This window comes from Melanerpes formicivorus, unplaced genomic scaffold (assembly GCF_026170545.1).
Source record: "Melanerpes formicivorus ecotype bairdi unplaced genomic scaffold, bMelFor1.0.p_v2 SCAF_2, whole genome shotgun sequence".
NCBI classification, from domain to species: domain Eukaryota; kingdom Metazoa; phylum Chordata; class Aves; order Piciformes; family Picidae; genus Melanerpes; species Melanerpes formicivorus.
The window spans coordinates 25,058,901-25,066,660 of NW_027142354.1; the positions used below are offsets into that span (position 1 = coordinate 25,058,901).

Below are 7,760 nucleotides of genomic sequence, written 5' to 3' on the forward strand. Positions count from 1 at the left end.
TTCAGGTAGTTGTAGAGGGCAATAAGGTCACCCCTGAGCCTCCTCTTCTCCAGGCTAAACAATCCCAGCTCCCTCAGCCTCTCCTCATAGGTCTTGTGTTCAAGGCCTCTCCCCAGCCTTGTTGCCCTTCTCTGGACACGCTCAAGTGTCTCAATGTCCTGAGGAGCCCAGAACTGGACACAGTACTCAAGGTGCGGCCTAACCAGAGCAGAGTACAGGGGCACTATGACCTCCCTGCTCCTGCTGGCCACACTATTCCTAATGCAGGCCAGAATGCTATTGGCCCTCCTGGCCACCTGAGCACACTGCTGGCTCATATTCAGGTGGCTGTCGATCAGCACACCCAGGTCCCTCTCTGTTTGGGAGCTCTCCAGCCACTCCGACCCCAGCCTATAGCTCTGCATGGGATTGCCGTAGCCAAAGTGCAGCACCCAGCATGGTGGGTGTTGGAAAGGACCTCTGAAGATCAATCAGTCTGAAGACCCTGCCAAATCAGTCACCCACAGCAGGCTGCCCAGGACCACAATGTCCAGGCAGGTCTGGAATCTCTCCAGAGGATACTCCACAACCTTTTTGGACAGCCTGCTCCACAGGTCCAGCATCCCCAAAGCCAAGAGGTTTCTTCTGATGGAACCTCCTGGCTTCCAGTTTGTTCCCAATGCCCCTTGTCCTGTCCCTGGTCACCACTGACAAGAGTCTGGCGCCAGCCTCTTGCCCCCCAGCCTTTAGCTCTTGCTAAGCATTGATCAGATCCCCTCTGGGGCTGCTCTTTTCTAGGCTCCTCAGCCCCAGTGATGAACAGAAAATTCTTATTTTGAACAGAATAACAGAGTCAATAAGAAACTTCCTCTCGTTAGCTGAAATGCTGAAATGCAGGGAGGGGGAGAGGAGTTGGCAGATAGCCTTTGCATAGATAAGAAATAACAGGATTTTTCAGTAATCCACTTCTGTTAGTCTTAGACAAGATGATCTTTTGTATAAGATAAAGGACACCTGGATAATATGCATACTTCTGTTATTTTTAGATAGACAGAGGACATCTGGATAATATGGGTACTTCTGCTATTTTAGATAGATAACCTTTGTATAGATAGGAAGCATCTGGACTTTTTCTGTCAAGTATTAACATGCCTCCGTCATGTTAGACAGATAACTTTTTGTATAAAAGTTTGCCCAAAACTCTCCGAAGGTACACAGGTCTTTTGAAATTATTCTACCTGTTTCAGGCACCTAAACAGAAGCATAATACAAGAAACTTAATGAGTCTCTTGTGTCTTTCTCTAAATCACCAGGGCTCTCAGCCTTTGCTCCTCACAGAGATGCTCCAGGCCCTTCAGCATCTTCAAAGCCTCCCCTCTCCTCTCTCCAGCAGTTTACTGTCTCCTTTGACCTGGAGAGCCCAGAGCTGGAGCCAGGACCAGGACTCCAGCTGCAGCCTCCCTAAGGCACAGCAGAGCAGGAGGAGAGCCTCCGTGAATTTCTGCTGGCCACCCTCTCTGCGGAGAGTCTGACTTCTGCTTCACCCAACCTTCTGAGACAGGGAGCACCACCAAGGAGAAAGGCCTCAGCAGCACCCAGATGTTTCCTCCTGCAGCAGCAGGGCAGCTCAGCTCACAATTCCAGCAGCCACCCTCCCTCCCAGCCGCAGCCTCAGCAGCCAGGCGGTGAGAGGCACAGGGACTTTGGGAACTCCTTCAACCTCCACTTCTTTGTGGCCGGTGCCCAGCAGCCAATCAGACAGCCTCAGCCGGGGCAGAGTGACAGCACCCAGAGCCAATCAGAGGCCAGTGCTCAGGCAAGGGGTGGGCCCTGCAGCACATCAAGTCCCCATGGCTGTGCCAGGACTGCCCCCCCCCCCCAGCTCCCTGAGGGAGGCTTTTGGGGGCGAGGGGAGTGGGGAGGGTCTGTGCCCCCTACCCCAGCCTGGACTGTCACCCGCCTGAGCCAGGACTGCCCCAGGGAGGGGGCAGGGAGTTTCTCATGCATGCTGCTACCCAGAGAGAGGGGAGCCAAGTCCTGTCTGGTCTTGCCTCTGCCCCTGATGGCTGCTGTCTGACTCCCTGGCTGCCGGTGCTGAGCCCCTGTGATGGGCTGAGTGGTGGTGACTGCTGGGCTGCAGCTCCTGAGAGCCCCAAGGGCCTGAGTCTGCCTGCAGGGCTCTGGCCCAGGGGGAGGCTGTTCTGCCAGGAACCAAACTGGAGCACTTTGGGGTCGTTCCTTGTTCGGGTTCCTTACCAGCAGGTGTCAGGGCTGAGCTTAGAGGCTCTAGGAGTGAAATCGAAGCAGAGTAGGAAAAAGAGGAGACCTGTGCAGAGGAAAGGAACCTCCAGCAGCAGAAGAGGACAAGAAAAAGGGTTGGATGAGGACTGAGGAAGATCAGGAAGTTCCAGAGGCTGAAGAAGCTCAGGTGAGTGGCACTGCCAGCAGCAGCTCTCTCCTCCGGGCCATAGCCAGTTTCCAATGAGTGTTGCAGCCCAGGGAGAGGGAACCAACACTCTGCCTCTCCTTGTCCCTGTGCCTTGGTCTGAGCTTGCTGGCCCTGTCCTTGCATGTGCTGATTCATTGTGCCTGGTGGCTGAAGCGCTCTGGCTGCTGCCCCCAGCTGATGGCCACAATCAAAGGATCTTTGCTTTCCTCTGACTATGTCTGCCATGAGCCAGTTTGCTTGGTGAGGGACCTTCAGGGAGCAGTTTGGGATTAGTCCTTGTCCCAACATCCTTTCCAGTAGGCATCAGGGCTGGGCTCAGAGGCTTTGGGAGTGAAACCAAAGCAGAGAATTGGACAGAGGGGCTGAGGTCGGGAGGTCTTCTGATCCAAGCCCTCTGCTCAAGCAGGCTCACCTTAGAACAGGTTGCCCAGCAGGAGATCCCCTTGGGTTTTGAGTATCTGCAAGGACAGAGACTCCCCAGCCTCACAGGCAACTTGTGTGAGCATCTGTCCCTCCAACAGGGAAAAAGATTTCCCAGCTACAGGTGGAATATCCTGGGCTTTAGTTTGTGCCTGTGAATTCTGATCCTCTCAGGGCACGCTCTGGGGAAGAGCCTGGCTACCTCATCTTCATCCCTCCCATGGACAGTGTGCCTTCCACACAAACGTCCCCCCAACCTTCCCCTCTCCCAGCTGAAGAGTTTCAGCTCTCTCAGCCTATTCTCACACAGCAAGGGAGGGGAATTTCCACAGGTTCTCTTTTGGACACTCTTGGAAGTCCTCCATCTCTAGTAAGAAATCTGAGCCCTGAGTCTTCCCCCAGGCTTCCTCCTTCACCTGAGCCATGGCAATTTGGTGTGGTGGTGCAAGGGGAAGGTGCTACCATCTGTCTCCTCCCATGAATGTTGGCTGCACTGGAGAGGACATACTGCTTGACTTGCCACCTTTAGAACAGCAAGCCCATGTTGCCTTGTGAATTCAGCTGCAGGTTCCTCCCCTCACCACAGTCAGGTTCCTCCCCTCACCACAGTCAGGTTCCTGAGTGATACCTTGGCTCTCCTGGCTGCTCCTCTGCTTCCCCATGGGCACCAACACAAAGGAAACAGTGCAAAACTCAGCCAGGAAATTTCAGAACCAGGAAATGGGCAAAACTGTCCTGCTCCTTCTTGTCCCCCTCCCCTCCCCTCTCCTCCCCTCCCCTCCCCTCCCCTCCCCTCCCCTCCCCTCCCCTCCCCTCCCCTCCCCTCCCCTCCCCTCCCCTCCCCTCCCCTCCCCTCCCTCCCCTCTGGGTTTCTGTATTGGGAGAGAGACAAACAGGAATTAGCTAGGCAGTGTAGAGCATCAGCACTGTAAGACTGTGCTGTCAATTCTTCCCAAAGCATGTGCCAGTATGGATGTTCCCCCTCTGCAGGTTGTCAGTCTCCTTCCTGATAGTGAAGCTGATGTGAACAACTCTTGTGGTGAAGGATTCCCTGCTCTCTGTGTGCTTCATGCTCTTGTGCCCAGAAAAATCTTCTCAGGGTAATGTTGCTGAGAGAAGCCTGCAGATTTACAAGGTTAGTGGGCTGCCAATCTAAAAGGATGTGCTGGCTTAAGCCCAGCCCAGGAGAGTTTGATGCAAGCCTATTCTTGTTTTACCTCTTCCTCTTCTCCTGCCTAATTCCTTTTTCTCCTTACTGGGAAAGGGGAGAGCGGACAGGGAAAGGAACCTAAGTTCTGTTTCCTTGTCGTTTTTGGCTCTGGTAAGTCTGAAATGGCCACAAATGACAGCAGCAGAAGGTATCATTTCCTCAGTCTGGAAGCTTGGTTTTTCAATTTGCTGTGTCTACTCCTTAGGAAAAGGCAGAACTTTGATGATGCAGAATGTTTCTGCTCTCCTTTCTAGCTCCTAGCTTGAAGGAGCAGGTTGCAGTGCAGTTCCAGGCTGCCTTTGCAGTTGAAATACTGGTGCTGGATCAACAGCAGAGGTGTGAGGCCATGGCTCCAGCTGATAAACACAGTGCAGCAGAGCAATTGGTGGGAATTACAAAAGCAGGAGGATGTAGGTGATTCTCCAGGGACAGTGTCACCCTGCTGGCATCCTGAGGGTGGATGGTAAAGGAGCAACTGCTCTGACCCCTGGGGAGTGCTCACATAGGGAAAGTCCTATCCCATATTTGTCTAGGATGTTTCAACCATCAAGGACACCCTGATCAGGAGTCCCTTTCTTCAGTGTTCCACTATCTCCTCCAACAGGACTTGGGCTTAGCCCACGGTGCTGTAGGTGGGGGGTGATGACCTGTTCCTCTGTGGCTCAGAATTTAGCAGGCTGGTCCCTTGAGGGAAGCTGGGCACCCCCAGCCCGTCAGCAGGTCCCCTGCCCAGCTCCCCGACTGCAGACACTGTGGGCCAGCCATGTCCCTGTGTGTCACACAGGCCTGGGCCAGGGTTGGGGAATTCCTGGCTTTGCTGCCGTTAGGACTCAGACAACTGTGCTGCTGTTCTGTGTTTATTAATGACAAAGAGGAGCCAGGGTCAGTCAGGAGTCTCCGGATGTGTCCCAGGCTGGATGCGTCCCAAAGCCGTGCCCTGTCCATCCCGGTGCGAGGGGCAGCTGCTGCTGGTGCCCTGGGCTCACACAGCTGCAGAGCGGCGCCTGCAGGGAGAAGAGGCTGCTGAGGCCCTGCCACAGCTCAGGTAGGGCAGCCAGCTGCACGTGGGAGCTGGGGCACAGAGAGCTCCGTGCAGAAAAGAGGGCAGCCTGCAGCCCTCACCTGGGCTCTGCTCACCTGCCCACGGCTCGTCCTGGCCCTGACCATCCCAATCTGCCTGCTCTGCCTGTGCTATGAAGGCTACCCGAGCCTGGCCGACCCAGGGGCCTAAAGCTGGGCAGGACTTGGCAGGCACTGTCAGTGGCTCTGCTCTTGCTGAGGCAGGGCCACTTTTACCTCAAACATTCCACAGTAAAAAGGGGTTTCAGGAAAGACAGCCCAGGTACTGAGAGACCAGTTCCAACACCCTGCAGCAGAAACCTCAGCAGAGTTTGCCCAGGAACTAGCTGGGCCCTCCCAAATCCCCCATCTGTGCCTGCCAATAGCAGCCATCTAATGCAGGTGTGTGGCACAGCACCCTCCCAGCAACTCACTCTCTTCTCTTCTTCCACACACAGAGCACGCAGCACAGCAGCATCCCAAAGAGTATGGAGCCCAAGATGGCCATGACGCCTTCTATGCAATACTTCTGGAAATCGGAAGCATCCCCAGGGTTTGTGCTCTTCCTGCCAGCCTCATCTGGAGGAACAATTCTGTGTCAGTGTGCCCTGTGCGCTGCTGGGAGCCTTCTCTGATGATGTGCAGAGGGGGAGGAGGGAGCCTGCAAGGCACCCTGGAATGGAGATTGATGACTTGGATTACCAAAAGACAGCAATTACCTTCCCCTGTTTCCCGGGCTGGGACTGGCACTTTGGGTCTGTGGCCTCCTTCCTGCAGCACCTCTTTCTCCTTGGTCTCACGGACCGTCTCTGTAGAGAGAGAGTCTGTCAGTGTCACTAGAAGGCACTCAGCAGGCACAGGCTGTCTTCAGGGAGCAGCACTTATCAAAACACAACAGTGAGGCTTAGGAACAAAGCCCAGGCCTTTGGGGGTCACCCACTCACTAGATCCAAACAATGTGCCACTCAAGGAGGAAAATGGAAGCATGAGGCACTGCCCAGTTTACCAGGAGACTCCTGACTTGCTGAGAGACCAGGAGGTTGCCTGTGATTTGATCCCATCCCACTTGGTGCTTTTGGCCAGCTGCAAGATGGAGATAAATTACTGCCCACAGAGAGGACAGGAAGAGGCTGAGGAAGGAGCCCTTTGGAGAAGCACTTCCCATCATGGTAGCTCCATCACATGGGAAGGGTAAGAGATGCACAGGCTGGTCTGAGATGCCAGGGCTTGCACCATGTGCTGGGCACTTTCCCAAGTGGCAATGAAGAGCCCAGAGTGCCCCCTGCACCAGGGGAGGTTTAGGTTGGATGTTAGGAAGAAGTTCTATACAGAGAGAATGATTGCCCATTGGAATGGGCTGCCTGGGGAGGTGGTGGAGTCACCATCATTGGAGGTGTTCAGGAGGAGACTCGATGGGGTGCTTGGTGCCATGGGTTAGTTGTTTAGGTGGGTTGGATTGGTTGGTGGGTTGGACGTGATGATCTTGAAGGTCTCTTCCAACCTGGTTTATTCTACGTATTCTATTCTATGTATTCTAAAAGCACAGCAAGTTCTCTAAAACACAGCTGGAGTCAGAGAGCTCAAGCAGCTCACCATGGGCTGATCCCTCCAGGTCCTTCAGGATTGCCTTTAGGAGTTCTGAAGTGTGTTGGTAGGATTTTCCTTTTGCAGCCATGTGCTTGGCTCTCTGAGGGCCTGAAGGGAAAGTCCCAAGTTAGCTTTGTCACAAGGAGGATGTTGAAGGTGAGCGCTCGCTGTGCCAGGGCAGTCAAGAGGGACCACTCACCCCTGGGATGCCAGGTGGGCTCTGGCACAGGATCCAGCTGAGGAGCTGCAGATTCTCTCCCCACACCTGCATCTGCAACCAAACAGCAGAAACTCCCCTCAGAGCCTGTGACATACACTGTCCGAAGCCAACAGCAGGACCCTGAGGGGATCACACTGGCACAGCACACAGACAGCAGGGTGATGTTCTCCCGCTCACAAGAGACACCTCACTCACATTTGGGTTTTGAACTGACAGCCAAAAAATAAAAAAAGCCATCAGCCCCCCAACACCTCTTTGAGTGTCAGCCCCAGAAGCCAGCTGTGACACTGGGTCTCTATCACCTGCAGCCCTGGCTGTGGACAAGCACAACAGGGAAGCTCCCAGGAGAACTTTCAAGACACTTCAGATCTGCAGGGTAGCTAATGCCAGGGGACTTGGATGAACAGCAGTCACCTGCCCACCTACCTGATCCCTGCCTTTGCCAAGGCACAGCCTCAACCTCCCAGCCTGGCAGGGCCACCAGGAGCAGGAGAAGGGTGAGTGACATGGCCTGTTGAGCCTTCCCCATGTTGTGCTCACTACCAATGCAGCTGCCACTGCTGCTGCTGCTGGTAGTACTGGAGCAGTGCCCTTGCCACAGCTCTGTGTCTCCCCTGCAGCACAGCAGGGCTCTGTGATGTCACAGAGCACCTTGCACACCCAGGTGACAGCCCTGGGGCACAGCCCCACATCTCACCTGGGGAGAGGGGGGCTCCCAGAGGGGCTCTCCTTGGGCTGAGATCCCCTCATGGTGCCCATCCAAGTGCACAGGAGGCCCTCACCTCAGGGGCCTCTCTGGCCATTGTGGCCAGCTGCAGGCAGTACTGGCAGAGGGA

At 54.9% G+C, this 7,760-nt stretch overlaps 1 long non-coding RNA gene across 1 annotated transcript; it reads left to right on the forward strand.

The window, feature by feature from the left end:
• The first annotated feature begins 1,922 nt into the window (after nt 1-1,922).
• On the forward strand, nt 1,923-7,515 carry LOC137445667 (uncharacterized). Its single transcript, XR_010988450.1, has 3 exons — nt 1,923-2,407; nt 3,839-3,983; nt 5,576-7,515. It is a non-coding gene; the product is annotated as an uncharacterized lncRNA (long non-coding RNA).
• The last annotated feature ends 245 nt before the right edge of the window (nt 7,516-7,760 follow it).